The 16047-nt window shown below is 37.4% G+C and overlaps 1 protein-coding gene across 1 annotated transcript in view; it reads right to left on the bottom strand.

Moving 5' to 3' along the window:
- Positions 1–13246: 13246 nt before the first annotated feature.
- LOC138968462 (S-acyl fatty acid synthase thioesterase, medium chain-like) overlaps positions 13247–16047 on the bottom strand; it is a 48976-nt gene continuing 46175 nt past the window's right edge. Inside the window, exon 8 of the mRNA XM_070341037.1 lies at positions 13247–16047. This exon is cut by the window's right edge and continues 449 nt beyond it. The gene's annotated coding sequence lies outside the window, so the exon portion shown is untranslated.

Below are 16047 nucleotides of genomic sequence, written 5' to 3' on the forward strand. Positions count from 1 at the left end.
ACACAAACCTCAAACCCGTTAGGCTTTTTCTCTTTTTTTCTCACTTTTGGCAGCGTTCACTCTAAATTTGCCGCCTAAAACGGCCTCGTTTTTGTCCACAGCCAAAGCTGTTATCACACAAAAATTGTTATATTTGACAGCTAAGACTGTATTTGTTAAATTTTAGCAGTGTTGACCCCGAGTTTTTACTGCAAACAAAAAATAATAGCAACATATCAAAGTAGGTGTGTGTCCCCTAATATGGACCGCCTTAAAAAAAATCGAAGAAAATCAAATCTAAAGGCTATTTTCATTAATTTATTCAGAAGCTTGCTGAAAAAAACTTAACTAGCCCTCAAAATTTCAAAAGAATATGGGTGCGTCTCAGAAACTGAACCTTTTGTGTGTGCCATAATCAAATTAGCCCACAATTGAAACATACTGAATTTTAAATCATGATATTGGTATTTTTGAGAAGTAAAATGAATAAAGAAATAGTACAAACAAAACTGAGTATTTTGCATGATTATTATGAAGGTTGTTTTGCGAAAGAAATGATTAAATGCGTGAAAAATGGAGGTCTGATCTGTGACATGAACCATCAACTAGTTTTGTACCTCACTACAAGAATCGTTTAGAATGTCCAAGGACTGCTATTTTGGTTATGTGTGTTTGGTTTAAGTGTACTTGACAGTTGAAATGTTATTTTGTCCACAGAATTGTTTTTTTAAACGAAATTAATCGCTTGAAAGTTTGCCATCACTGTCGTAACATAGGTTTCCACACGCGTGCAACAGCAACAAGTCCTAAATTTGAACTTTAGAATTTGCATATTCATCTTCAACACGATCTTGACATGAAAGGGCATAGAAACTCGCTAAGTTAAATGTTATTTAAGTATTATTTTCTCAAAATTGCATCTGCAAACTAAGTTGAAAGTTGCGCAATATGACATGCTTCTTCAAAATTCCGTTACGATGGTGAACGGTTTTGCAAATAATGTTCAGAGTTTTGAAGAAAGATTAGAACTATTTTGCGCGTAGTGACTTAGAGGTGCGGGTGACTACGCATGCGCAGTTACAGAGAGAAATAGTTCAGGTTCCAGCAGCGAAGAAAGATTTCGAGAATGTTTCCGAAGTCTGTGATTTTGTTACGACAGTGATCAACACCCAAGGTTCTTAAGAAAAGGTGAGTTTTTGCTGCTATGATATTCTATGAAGTGAAAAATTAGGCTAAACATTTGTTAATAATAGTTTTTCTTTCGATTTCACGTAGTCAAAACTTGACTAAATGTTTTAACATAGAGGGGGAATCGAAACGAGGGTCGTGGTGTATGTGTGTGTATGTGTCTGTTTGTCTGTGCGTGTGTGTGTGTAGAGCGATTCAGACTAAACTACTTGACCGATCTTTATGAAATTTGACATCAGAGTTTCTGGGTATGATATCCCCGGACGTTTTTTTCTTTTTTTCGACAAATACTTTTGATGACGTCATATCCGGCTTTTTGTAAAAGTTGAGGCGGCACTGTCACACCCTCATTTTTCAATTAAATTGATTGAAATTTGTGTAAAGCAATCTTCGACGAAGGCCGGACTTCGGTATTGCATTTCAGCTTGGTGGCTTAAAAATTAATTAATGACTTTGGCCATTAAAAATCTGAAAATTGTAATAATTTTTTTTTTATATATAAAACGATCCACATTTACGTTCATCTTATTTTACATCATTTCCTGATTCCAAAAACATATAAATATGTTATATTTGGATTAAAAACAAGCTCTGAAAATTAAAAATATAAAAAATTATGATCAAAATTAAATTTCCGAAATCCATTTAAATAAAGGAACGGTAAGTGTCAATGTTTTCTTTAATTGTAAAAGTTGTATGTTCAATGGAATGGTAAGTCTGAACAAAATAATTACTTTATTTTGTTTTTAGCCAGTGAATGTGGATGCATCAAAATCTTGATAGACATTAAACAAATTCATGTTAGTGAAACTAGTACACATATTGCATCAATCTTTAGTTGAAATCGCAGGTACTTGCATGTTTTAGGTGCAAGAGATTCGACCTGATGAACTGATGGTAACGTTCCTTCGAAGGAAACCGGAGGGAAACTACTATTGCTTTCCAGGGATCGATGATATTTCCTTAGTCCCTACATCTGATGCAACCATGATTCGTGACCCCACCTTCAATGCCAGGGGGCATTATTTCTTTTAAAATAAATTAATTAACTGCAAGTGGCAACTGTTCTATATGTAACCAATGCCTTTAGTTTATTGTCTTAACAATTGAATGAACCACTTTTGAACATTTGCATTCTTCATGTCAAACCTTATAATACATGTCTGGTTGTTCGTTTCCGAGTTACGTCGGTGATGAACTTTTCATTAATGTTTCTCTTTTTTGGGGCAAAGTTTGCTTGATTTTGTCCAGCTTTTTTTCTTTCTGTTCCTGTTTTAGTGTTTGGCATTTTACCTAAGAAGAATCTGGTTGCAAAATCAGCTTCATTCAGTAAAGTTTGTGGGAAAAAGCATAACCGTTTCTTTGTTACAAAAGTGATGTTTTCATGTTACATCGGTGACCATTTTGCATTCTTTTGGGATAACTTTCTAACATTTTGTCTTAGAGCAACAAATCTTTGTATATATGCTATTGTGAAGGTTAAATGTCAATAAGACTGAATGAATGCCATGTATCAACATGTTCTGATCAGGATATCATTAATTAATTTTCATTTTTGTATTGAAATTTTGACGAATGCATGGAACTTTGAAAAAAACATTATTTTGTTGTTTGCATGTAGTCATTTCATATTGAACTCTATAATGGCTTGTGATTCAACAATAATAACTGAATAAAAGTCGTTTTCAGCCTTATAAATGCAGTCTTTTTGTCTTTTATTGTTTCCATGTTACACGGGTGATTTTGCACACATGGTCCAAATAATGCTCAATATATGGCAAACTAAAGGCAATGTTATATTTTGTTCTTGTTTAAACTGAAAAGGTACACCCTGAGAAGTGTGTAAATAGTATTATCAACGTTTTCTGGGAAGATTTTACTTTTGGTGATAATGTCACAAACAGAGGACGAGATTCTGAGACGCACCCATATATCAAAATAATTGTCTCGTTTTTGTGGTAGTTGATAATTTCACTTATTTTCGCTCTGCTTTTGATAAGCTTCTTTAGTTTCCTGGTGTGCTTCAAATAATGCTCTCATCAACCCAAAACAGATAAATCTAAAGCATATTTTAATTAGTCTGACTTGCACACTAAGTTTTATCATGTTATTTTGAAGTATTGGGTCCTTTATACAGTAATTCACGAAGGCCTCTTTACCGGTCCATATTGGGCGCCCAGGCTCCTAATATGGACCATTTGTGATTTTGTCTGTATTTAATTTTTGCTGAATGCCTATCAAAGCTAATTCACTCTAATTAGGCCTAACAGTTAACCTAAGAGAGAAGGACTACCAAACACAAAATGAAACTTCTTCGCAAAGAAACAAGCTAGTTATCAGCAAAAAACAAAAAGTGGTCCATATTAGGAGCCCTTCTCCTATATATAATTTTCAAGCATTGCTAAAGAATCACAATGCATCTTAAAATGTCTTCTTGGTTGCTTGACATGTTAATTATGGTAAATATGTCATTTGTACTATAGTTAAACTTATCTTCTAATTCTTCTTCTTTGTTACCCCTCAATGGGCGAGGGCCGGATGAAAAAAAGCATGTATGCAGTGCTCATTCTGTTACCCTCGTAAAATAAATTTAAATTCAATTCAACTCTCTCTCTCTCTCTCTCTCTCTCTCTCTCTCTCTCTCTCTCTCTCTCTCTCTCTCTCTCTCTCTCTCTCCCTCTCCCTCTCTCTCTCTCTCTCTCTCTCTCTCTCTCTCTCTCTCTCTCTCTCTCTCTCTCTCAGTTTGGGGTTGTGGGTGTTCATCGGTGATAACTGCAATAGACAAATAATACCTTATAATACATGCATTGTAAACATCAAATACTATACCAAGTCATTCAGGTTGCGGACAGAAGGGCCAGGGGAAACTAGGCGGATAAAGAAGAAATAAACGGACGAGAAAAAAGGGGGTGGAAGACGGGTGAGAACGAACAAGTAAACACGAAAAAAAAGGGGGGGGGGCATGAGATAGAAGTAAACAAGAAGACCAAGGGGGGGGGGGGGGGGGGGGGAAAACGGGAGGCAGACATTCCGAAGGCGAGAGGGGTGAGGGGGGAAGGGGTGAGCACGAACTTGAACTTTCAGTAAAAACAATAATAAGCATTATCGTTGAGAAAAGGGAGACAATCTGCACTAAAGTGCACATTTAAAGAAAAAGCATAATTGTATGCATATGGGGACCGTTTGGGGATGGGAGAGACCGTACTAAAGTGTGCCTTTAAAAGGTCAAGATATACATGTGCTCAAATCAATCTCATTCCGTTCCCATGACACAACTTTCACAGGTGGCCGAGGCCAGCGTTTCAAAAACACCACTCGATCTGTAAAATTAATAGAGTCCCGTGCTTCACGTTATTACGTTGCAAAACTCTCTAGTGACAGTACCGTTCGTTTGCAGATCAAGCCGACTGCATAAAGAAGCAAGTCGCGTAAGGCGAAAATACAACATTTAGTCAAGTAGCTGTCGAACTCACAGAATGAAACTGAACGCAATGCAACGCAGCAAGACCGTATACTCGTAGCATCGTCAGTCCACCGCTCATGGCAAAGGCAGTGAAACTGACAAGAAGAGCGGGGTAGTAGTTGCACTGAGAAGGATAGCACGCTTTTCTGTACCTCTCTTCATTATATTTAGTCAAGTTTTGACTAAATATTTTAACATCGAGGGGGAATCGAAACGAGGGTCGTGGTGTATGTGCGTGTGTCTGTGCGTGTGTCTGTGTGTGTGTGTGTGTGTGTGTGTGTGTGTCTGTGTATGTGTGTGTGTAGAGCGATTCAGACTAAACTACTAGACCGATCTTCATGAAATTTGACATGATAGTTCCTGGGTATGAAATCCCCGAACGTTTTTTTCATTTTTTTGATAAATGTCTTTGATGACGTCATATCCGGCTTTTCGTGAAAGTTGAGGCGGCACTATCACGCCCTCATTTTTCAACCAAATTGGTTGAAATTTTGGTCAAGTAATCTTCGACAAAGCCCGGACTTCGGTATTGCATTTCAGCTTGGTGGCTTAAAAATTAATTAATGACTTTGGTCATTAAAAATCTGAAAATTGTAAAAAAAAAATTAATAATTTATAAAACGATCCAAATTTACGTTTATCTTATTCCCCATCATTTGCTGATTCCAAAAACATATAAATATGTTATATTTGGATTAAAAACAAGCTCTGAAAATTAAATATATAAAAATTATTATCAATTTTTTTTTTTCGAAATCAATTTAAAAACACTTTCATCTTATTCCTTGTTGGTTCCTGATTCCAAAAACATATAGATATGATATGTTTGGATTAAAAACACGCTCAGAAAGTTAAAACGAAGAGAGGTACAGAAAAGCGTGCTATCCTTCTCAGCGCAACGAATACCCCGCTCTTCTTGTCAATTCCACGGGCACTGCCTTTGCCACGGGCGGTAGAGTGACGATGCTACGAGTATACGGTCTTGCTGCGTTGCGTTGCGTTCAGTTTCATTCTGTGAGTTCGACAGCTACTTGACTAAATATTGTATTTTCGCCTTACGCGACTTGTTTTAACTTTCTGAGCGTGTTTTTAATCCAAACATATCATATCTATATGTTTTTGGAATCAGGAACCGACAAGGAATAAGATGAAAGTGTTTTTAAACTGATTTCGACAATTTAATTTTGATAGTAATTTTTATATTTTTAATTTTCAGAGCTTGGTTTTAACCCAAATATAACATAATTATATGTTTTTGGAATCAGAAAATGATGGAAAATAAGATGAACGTAAATTTGGATCGTTTTATAAAAAAAATATTTTTTTTACAATTTTCAGATTTTTAATGACCAAAGTCATGAATTAATTTTTAAGCCACCAAGCTGAAATGCAATACCGAAGTCCGGGCTTCGTCGGAGATTACTTGACCAACATTTCAACCAATTTGGTTGAAAAATGAGAGCGTGACAGTGCCGCCTCAACTTTCACGAAAAGCCGGATATGACGTCATCAAAGACATTTATCAAAAAAATGAAAAAAACGTCTGAGGATATCATACCCAGGAACTCGCAGGTCAAATGTCATAAAGATCGGTCCAGTAGTTTAGTCTGACTCGCTCTACACACACACACAGACAGACACACACACACACACACATACACCACGACCCTCGTCTCGATTCCCCCCTCTATGTAACATTTAGTCAAAACTTGACTAAATGTAACAAGTCGCGTAAGGCAAAAATACAACATTTAGTCAAGTAGCTGTCGAACTCACAGAATGAAACTGAACGCAATGCAACGCAGCAAGACCGTATACTCGTAGCATCGTCAGTCCACCGCTCATGGCAAAGGCAGTGAAATTGACAAGAAGAGCGGGGTAGTAGTTGCGCTAAGAAGGATAGCACGCTTTTCTGTACCTCTCTTTGTTTTAACTGTCTGAGCGTGTTTTTAATCCAAACATATCATATCTATATGTTTTTGGAATCAGGAACCGACAAGGAATAAGATGTAAGTGTTTTTAAATTGATTTCGACAATTTAATTTTGATAATAATTTTTATATTTTTAATTTTCAGAGCTTGTGTTTAATCCAAATACAACATATTTATATGTTTTTGGAATCAGAAAATGATGGAGAATAAGATGAACGTAAATTTGGATCGTTTTATAAAAAAATATTTTTTTACAATTTTCCGATTTTTAATGACCAAAGTCATTAACTAATTTTTAAGCCACCAAGCTGAAATGCAATACCGAAGTCCGGGCTTTGTCGAAGATTACTTGACCAAAATTTCAATCAATTTGGTTGAAAAATGAGAGCGTGACAGTGCCGCCTCAACTTTCACGAAAAGCCGGATATGACGTCATCAAAGACATTTATAAAAACAAAAATGAAAAAAACGTCTGAGGATATCATACCCAGGAACTCTCATGTAAAATTTCATAAAGATCGGTCCAGTAGTTTGGTCTGAATCGCTCTACACACACACACACAGACAGACAGACAGACAGAGAGACACACACACACACATACACCACGACCCTCGTCTCGATTCCCCCCTCTACGTTAAAATATGTAGTCAAAACTTGACTAAATATAAAAAGAGAAGAGAAGAGAGAGAGATTTGAAGAAAAAAAGAAAAAAAAAACAAGTCGCGTAAGGCGAAATTACTACATTTAGTCAAGCTGTGGAACTCACAGAATGAAACTGAACGTAGTCCGCCGCTAGTGCAAAAGGCAGTGAAAGTGACGAGCCTGTTTGGCGCGGCAGCGGTTGCGCTGTGCTTCATAGCACGCTTTACTGTACCTCTCTTCGTTTTAACTTTCTGAGCGTGTTTTTAATCCAAACATATCATATCTATATGTTTTTGGAATCAGGAACCGACAAGGAATAAGATGAAATAGTTTTTGAAACGATTTCGGAAATTTAATTTTGATCATAATTTTTAATTTTTTTTAATTTTCAGAGCTTGTTTTTAATCCAAATATAACATATTTATATGTTGTTGGAATTAGAACATGATAAAGAATAAGATGAACGTAAATTTGGATCGTTTTATAAATGTTGGTTTTTTTTTTTACAATTTTCAGATTTTTAATGACCAAAGTCATTTATTAATTTTTAAGCCACCAAACTGAAATGCAATACCGAAGTCCGGCCTTCGTTGAAGATTGCTTGGCCAAAATTTCAATCAATTTGATTGAAAAATGAGGGTGTGACAGTGCCGCCTCAACTTTTACAAAAAGCCGGATATGACGTCATCAAAGACATTTATAAAAAAAAAATGAAAAAAACGTCTGAGGATATCATACCCAGGAACTCTCATGTAAAATTTCATAAAGATCGGTCCAGTAGTTTGGTCTGAATCGCTCTACACACACACACACAGACAGACAGACAGACAGAGAGACACACACACACACATACACCACGACCCTCGTCTCGATTCCCCCCTCTACGTTAAAATATGTAGTCAAAACTTGACTAAATATAAAAAGAGAAGAGAAGAGAGAGAGAAGAAAAAAAGAAGAAAAAAAACAAGTCGCGTAAGGCGAAATTACTACATTTAGTCAAGCTGTGGAACTCACAGAATGAAACTGAACGTAGTCCGCCGCTAGTGCAAAAGGCAGTGAAAGTGACGAGCCTGTTTGGCGCGGCAGCGGTTGCGCTGTGCTTCATAGCACGCTTTACTGTACCTCTCTTCGTTTTAACTTTCTGAGCGTGTTTTTAATCCAAACATATCATATCTATATGTTTTTGGAATCAGGAACCGACAAGGAATAAGATGAAATAGTTTTTGAAACGATTTCGGAAATTTAATTTTGATCATAATTTTTAATTTTTTTTTAATTTTCAGAGCTTGTTTTTAATCCAAATATAACATATTTATATGTTGTTGGAATTAGAACATGATAAAGAATAAGATGAACGTAAATTTGGATCGTTTTATAAATGTTGGTTTTTTTTTTTACAATTTTCAGATTTTTAATGACCAAAGTCATTTATTAATTTTTAAGCCACCAAACTGAAATGCAATACCGAAGTCCGGCCTTCGTTGAAGATTGCTTGGCCAAAATTTCAATCAATTTGATTGAAAAATGAGGGTGTGACAGTGCCGCCTCAACTTTTACAAAAAGCCGGATATGACGTCATCAAAGACATTTATCGAAAAAAAGAAAAAAACATCCGGGGATATCATTCCCAGGAACTCTCATGTCAAATTTCATAAAGATCGGTCCAGTAGTTTAGTCTGAAACGCTCTACACACTCACACACACACGCACACACACACATACACCACGACCCTCGTCTTGATTCCCCCTCTATGTTAAAACATTTAGTCAAAACTTGACTAAATGTAAAAAGAAAAAGAAAAAAAAGAAAGAGAAAAGAAAAAGAGAGAAAAAAAAATAAATAAAAAAAAAGAAAAAAAAAGCAGTTACGGTAAAGTCATTTAAAGTCAAATGATAAAAAAAATCACAAACGGTTTGGTTGAGCAGACCACAAAGTGCAGAACTAAAATCTGTGTATAAATCTGTGTGAAAATCAAGTCCGTTTGTCCACAGGGATGCTAGGAAGCAGTCAAATGGGGTCGCTCAATCTGCTCAAATCCAGTCAAATGGGGTCGCAGGGGCCGTAAAATGGGGACGTCCCCATTTCACGGAAGCGTCCGCATTTTACTGCTGTCCAGTGATAATCGTCCCCATTTGTCAGTAAAACCACCTACACACACACACACACACACACACACACACACACACACACACACACACACATACACACACACACACACACACACGCACACACTGAAACAGACATACGTAATTATACACACACAAACCACAAAGAGTGAGAGCGAGAGAAAAAATGAGAAAGAGATCGAGAGTCGTCAGTAAGTAGTGGTATTGACACGTAGCGATAATGACACGTAGCGCTAAAAGATGTAGTGCTATCGACACGTAGTGATAATGAACGAATGATAGCGCCTCATAGACAAATTATTTGTAGCACTAATCAACGTAGCGATAGCGGCACGTAGCACAACTGACACGTATGACAAATGACACGTAGCACAAATGACACGTAGTGCTAGCGATACGCACCCGAAAGAACCTAGCTTGATTACTGCTGTATTGATTTCGGCCAAACCAACGCATTTGCATACCGAAGTCATTCCTCCTTTGATTCCAATCATTGTACATGATCTTAATGCAAAAACATAATTATACGAAAACGAGCTGATCGAAATGAGTAACATTGCACCTGCATTGACTGTACTGCGAAAGCGAAGGTCGTCTGCGACTGGAGATTTCGAAGTTGAACAGCAGCGTGGCTTCCTCGGAAAAGTGAAATGCGTGACTTGAAATCTAGCGGAAACCACATTCTATCTTTCCGTTTCGGCATTCTTGTGTAAAAGCCCTGAAAAAGTTCTTTCGAAAAAGGCGGCCGTCATTATTTGGGATGCCACCTTGTGTCACACTACTATTTCCGGAGAAAGTGATGAGTCCGCTGATTGGCTGCACCGCCGCACCGGAGCCAAAAAATAGAAACGTGTCATATGCCTTGCTCCGCTCTGCACACACCACTTTCTCCACTCCTGCACGGGAAGTAGCGTCATCTCTCCGCCTGGTGCAGCGTATTCCACCCTTGCTCCGCTTGCTCCACCTGTGTGTGAGCCCCCCTTTAGGTTTTCGTAGACGGAGGTTTAGTTAGGTTTAGTTAGATTTCAGTTAGGTTCAGTTAGGTTTAGGAGACGAGGTTTTAAAGGCAGAGTAAGCCTCCCGTAAACCATCACAGATACGGTCAGGCTTTTACACACAGTACAAACACCCTTTCATTTAAACACTCACCAATTGAGTAAATGTAAATGATTCACAGATTCAAGATGTTGGAATTTGATGTAAAAAAGTTTATTTTTGATATGATACCTGGAATGAAAGATATCTTTAAAGTGGGTGCCGAGTGTGTAAATGTGTTAATGAAACGATGTGATAATCCTATTTGGAAGGATGTTTTGAAACATTATAAGAAATGCTGTTCCTTAAGCGAGGTAATTAATGTGAATGATATTGTTTCCGAATGTATACATTACAATTTGAACATTATGCGGGACCACGGTACAATTGTAAATAAGGAATGGGTTGAAAATGATGTCTTGTTTGTCCATCAGTTGTTACATTTAAATGGAAGTTTTGTTATCTTTGAAGAATTTAGGTTACATTTTCCTTTTGTTCAAACTAATTTTTTATTTTATGAAGGAGTGATTAAGTCCTTACGAAAATATCTGAGAAAAGTACAAATTGATTCGTTAAATGGTTTTCAGATTAGGGATTATAAACTGTGGCAGATTATTTGTAGAGGCAATTAAAGAATTAAAATAAAAAGTCAAAACTTGATGATAACCCTGCAGGCATGCACAGATGGAATATGTATTTTTACAACTTGAACTGGAAACAGATTTGTGATAAGTGTTTTAAAACAACTAAGGACACACAGAAAAGATGGTTCCAGACCAGATTGCTTCATCGCATTCTTGGTGTTGCTAGCCGGTTATTTGTTCAAACGATTCTTGACAGCCCCCTTTGTGCCTTTTGTAAAAATGAAAATGAAACAATTTCCCATATATTTTGGTACTGCCCACTTAGTCGGACATTTTGGACTGATTTGGAAGATTTGTTAAACAGAAGTTGTATTTACCGCGCAAATGTTCTTTTTACAGAAGAATTTATTTTGTTTGGTTGTAGGAACAATGTTAACGTAGATGTGGTTTTGGATTTTATTATTTTGTTTGCAAAGTTTTATATTTATAAGAGTAAATTACAAGAAACTGTTAGAAATATTTTTAAGGAATGTGAAATACAGATTTGAAATAGAAAAATATTCCAGTTTCATTGCTGGTAACATTACCAAATTTGTAGAATTATGGTCCTCATATGAAAAGTTGTTTTGTTTTTGTTTTGTTTATTTTTGTTGTTGTTGACTGTATTATTATTTGACTGTATTATTATTAAGCAGGTAGTACATTCATAATGTCCTCATTGTTTGCTTGTGTTGTCCATGTAAAAAATAAATAAGTGTAAAAAAAAAAATCCTAAGTGGGCATGCTTCGCCAGATCAGCGTGGTCTGTGTCTTCGAGTTCCGCTATTCAAGCTAGTCTCGGTGATGACAAATCAGCTTCAGGCTGACAGATTGATAAATGATTTGATATCGCTTCACGCGACTTTGTTTCTTATTGTTCTTGTTGTTTGTATTGCAGTAACGGTGACGAGCGGAGAGCCGTACCTGGCCTTCATGCTTCAGGGCAGAACACGTGACAACAGTCCCGTGGGCCGCTTCTCCGTGGCACCTCCAGTGTCCAAGTTCCTCAATTGCTATGGTGCCAACGACACGCTCAGCCATGCAGCCGCTTACGGCAGAACCGCCATGGAGGTCACGTGGCACCCGCCGACGGAGGACGTCGGTGACGTCTTTATCACGTGAGTCACTTGATAATGCGTTGAAGAAGAAAAATAATTTGAAAAGCTTCCATCTCAATTCCGAGGACTGATCAGCTGAATCACACTAGATTGCCTTGTGTTTTTTTAATTTTCTGAAAACTTGTTGACTGTGGTCACATTAATATCATTATTCGTCTTGCTGATTCTCGGCCTTGGGTGACATGCTGTCCACGAGTTCAAAGCTTGTATGTAGTAATCTAAAAATCCCCAAGCCTAGCTATATGCCCCGTGTCCCAGTGTCTTGCCCAACAGCACTCCCTCCTACTCTTTTTCTTCCGCTTTTTGGGCGGGGACGTAGCTCAGTTGGTAGCGCGCTGGCTTTGTAGCCAGTTGGTCGCTATCAGCGTGGGTTCGATCCCCACGTTCGGCGAGAGATTTATTTCTCGGAGTCAACTTTGTGCAGACTCTCTTCGGTGTCCGAACACCCCCGTGTGCACACATGCGCACGAAAAAGATCCCACGTTCACAGCGAAAGTCTCAGGGCTTGGAAAACACGAAGACACGCATGCATCATCTCTCGTCTCCGATTATCATGATCGTATTTCGATACTTTGACGAGACAAACCCAATGCTGGTGTGTCGAAGAAGACAGCCACAGCGGGCTTGTTCGAATCAAAGTATCACACCATATCTTCAGCGTATTACCAATACCTGTCCCAATATAGACCAGTTGGTCTAAGAGGACGTTGAACCCAAATAATCAGCTTCGCCGGGTAAATCATCCCGCTTAGATGAGTAAAACTGACCAGGCTTTCATAATCACGTACTACTATTGACTTAGGTTTAATTAAGAAAACATTAGAAAACTGTGGGCTTACACTCAATCTTTGACGTCCACATTTGGTAGAGTGCATAGCTGTAGCCAAGGGGGACAGGAAAGGACAAGCTAGGGTCAGTGGGGATGAATGATCAGTTATTAGGAGCGACATAGAAATGACCCATGGCTACTCATCAAAATATTGTCGCCAAATTTGTCAGTAATAATCCACTATCCGACTGAACTTGATTTTATTTGCTCATATAAACTGTCACTCTGTCTCTCACCCTGTCTGTCTGTTTGTTGCTCTTTCGCTCCGAGAGACAAGACAAGACAAGACAAAATCTTTATTATCCAGGGTAATAGATAAGCAAGAGTATTGCTTTTTTACATCCAGCCCTCGCCCTAATATAGGGTCAACAAGAACAGAAAACAATATAATCAAAGAACTATCACATCAAACTTAATACATTATAACTGTATACATATATACAGATACAAATTTACAACTACATTGTCCATGTTGCATTTTATGTACAATTTCCAATGATAAAAAGTGTCAATTTGTAACATAACTGATATATTTTTCTCGACATTGTTTTACATAACGACCGAACATGATGGGCCCAAGGCAAATTATTATCGATAATTATTTACTCCCAAAACTTTATAATCTCTAACCTCCTCTATTGCGTCGTTATCAATTAATATGGAATGAGGACTGTTTCGTATGTTTTGTCTCTTTTGTCTTGTTGTTATTAACATGTATTCGGTCTTTTTAGGGTGAAGACTCATGTGGTTATACTCCGTCCAATGAATGAGATCATCTACACTGTTCTGCAACGACGAATAAACTGTGTCTATTCTTTTATCAGTAGTGTGTAGGGTCGTAACGTCAGCAAAGAGTTCGCAGTCATCATTAATACTAAGGGGAAGATCATTAATATACAGGGAAAAGAGTAGTGGTCCAAGGACAGAACCCTGGGGAACCCCGTATAACACAGGTCTTTTGCTGGATACGGTTGAATTAACGCAGACAGACTGCTCTCGCCCGGCTAAGAAAGAGGAGAGCAGGCATAAGGTTTGGGGTGACATTCTATATTCAACTAATTTTCTTAATAGTAATTCATGATTAATAACGTCGAAAGCTTTAGCAAAATCGACGAATAGGACACCACAGAGTTGATTATTATTAATGCTACTAAGCCAACTTTCAAGAAGGTTTGTTAATGCTGTGTGGCACGAATGATTTTCTCTAAAACCTGACTGGTTGGAATGTATAAGATCGTATTTCTTCAAATGAGTGGTCAAGTGGGTAAGCATGTGTTTTTCAAGTGGTTTTGATAAAACAGGAAGAATTGAGATTGGTCTGTAATTGGCGGGGTCAGAAGAACTACCTGATTTAAATAGCAGGATTACTTTCGCCTCCTTTAATTTGTTGGGAAAGTAGGATTTGTCAAGGCACAAATTATAAACATATGTAAGGGATTCTGCAATAAAAGGGGCAGACAACTTCAGAATTTTCCCATCAAGATTATCCAAACCACGAGTACCTGTTTGCTTTAAGCACAACAGATAATGGAAGACTTCGCTAACAGATAGCAGAGGAATGTCTAAATTATGGGTAATATTTTTTGAATCACAAAACTGTTTCAACTTGTCCAGATTATTCTGTTTCGATCTGTCAGTTGTAATTATTTTGTCAACAATAGAAGTAGAATGAATGTTCAAATCATCAGCAGGTATATCAATAACGGAAGATTTTACTGTATCTTTACGAGATAATTGGTTGATCACCTTCCAGGTGGCTTTTGAGTTTTGTTTTGAACTGGATGCAGCGAGCTCACGGTAATACTTTCTATGAGCTGCATGTTTCATGGACGTTACTTTGTTTCTCTGTTTTCTGTATTCTTCTTCTTTTCCCTTCAGTTTAAGAAAATCGCGGTAATCAATTGCACGTTACATGTCGCCTGTAAGCCACTTAGGTTTGGGATGTTGCTGCACACGAGAGGTTCGAAATGGTGCATGTTTATCATATATTTTTAAAAACAAGTTGTACCATAAATCAAATGCTTCGTCGGGATCAGTATAATTATAAATCATTGAAAAATTTGTACAACTGAGTTCCGAAAGGTATGAATCTTGATCAAGTTTTGAAAATAACCTTATATTCTAACCCCTTTTTTCGACCACGTGAGGCACACTGGAAAATGATTGCTACAGCTAAAACTTGGAACTGAGGTTTCAATAATGTTAGCTCGAGTTGACACACAGATATGGTCTATAAGCGTAGATGAGGTAGCTGTAACTCTTGTTGGAATCGTTACTAACTGTTGTAAATTATGCAGGGATAACTTTTCCATCCAGCATAAAATCCCCCAAAAGTATAATTTCTCTGGATTCAAGACTGACAGCGTCCATCATATCATCAAAATTATCGAACCAGTTAATATGTTCAGCTGGATTCCTGTAGCAGAAACCTATCAAGATTGGCGCTGATTTAGGCAATTTTAATTCTAGCCATATTGTTTCAACTGAATGCTGCTCTAAGTGATGAAGTCTATTACATGATAAAGACTAGTGAATATAAACTAGCAAACCAGTTTCTCGTGTTGATGTAGGGTCTCGACGTACGACATTATATCCTTCAATCTCCGCATCCGTGATGTTACTGTTTAATCTTGACTCAGAGAGACCAAAAATGTGAAAATATTTGCCTGAATTGAGTAGAACAGTTGCTACCTCATCCAGCTTATTTATGGCATGATTTATATTTAAATGCCCAATTCTGAGACCATCTTTCACAGGCCAGAAATTCCTAGACATAGTCATAAAATGAACAAAACACAACAAAAATAATCTCTACAAAAGAATATTAGTGAGTATTATCTCGTAGAATAATAAAAAGCAAAACAAATTAAACTACTAAAAACGCGTCCCAAGGACGCGTCCCAAGGACAGATTGTAAGAAAAGGCGTAGCCTTAAATCTAAATCCTTGTAAAATAAAGTTCAATTCAATTCAATTCAATTCTCTCTCTCTCTCTCTCTCTCTCTCTCTCTCTCTCTCTCTCTCTCTCTCTCTCTCTCAAAACTAAAGTTTGATCTCTCTCTCTCACAGACACACACACAATCACACACACAATCACTCTCTCTCTCTCTC

The sequence above is a fragment of the Littorina saxatilis genome, linkage group LG6 (genome assembly GCF_037325665.1).
Source record: "Littorina saxatilis isolate snail1 linkage group LG6, US_GU_Lsax_2.0, whole genome shotgun sequence".
Classification (NCBI taxonomy): Eukaryota; Metazoa; Mollusca; class Gastropoda; order Littorinimorpha; family Littorinidae; genus Littorina; species Littorina saxatilis.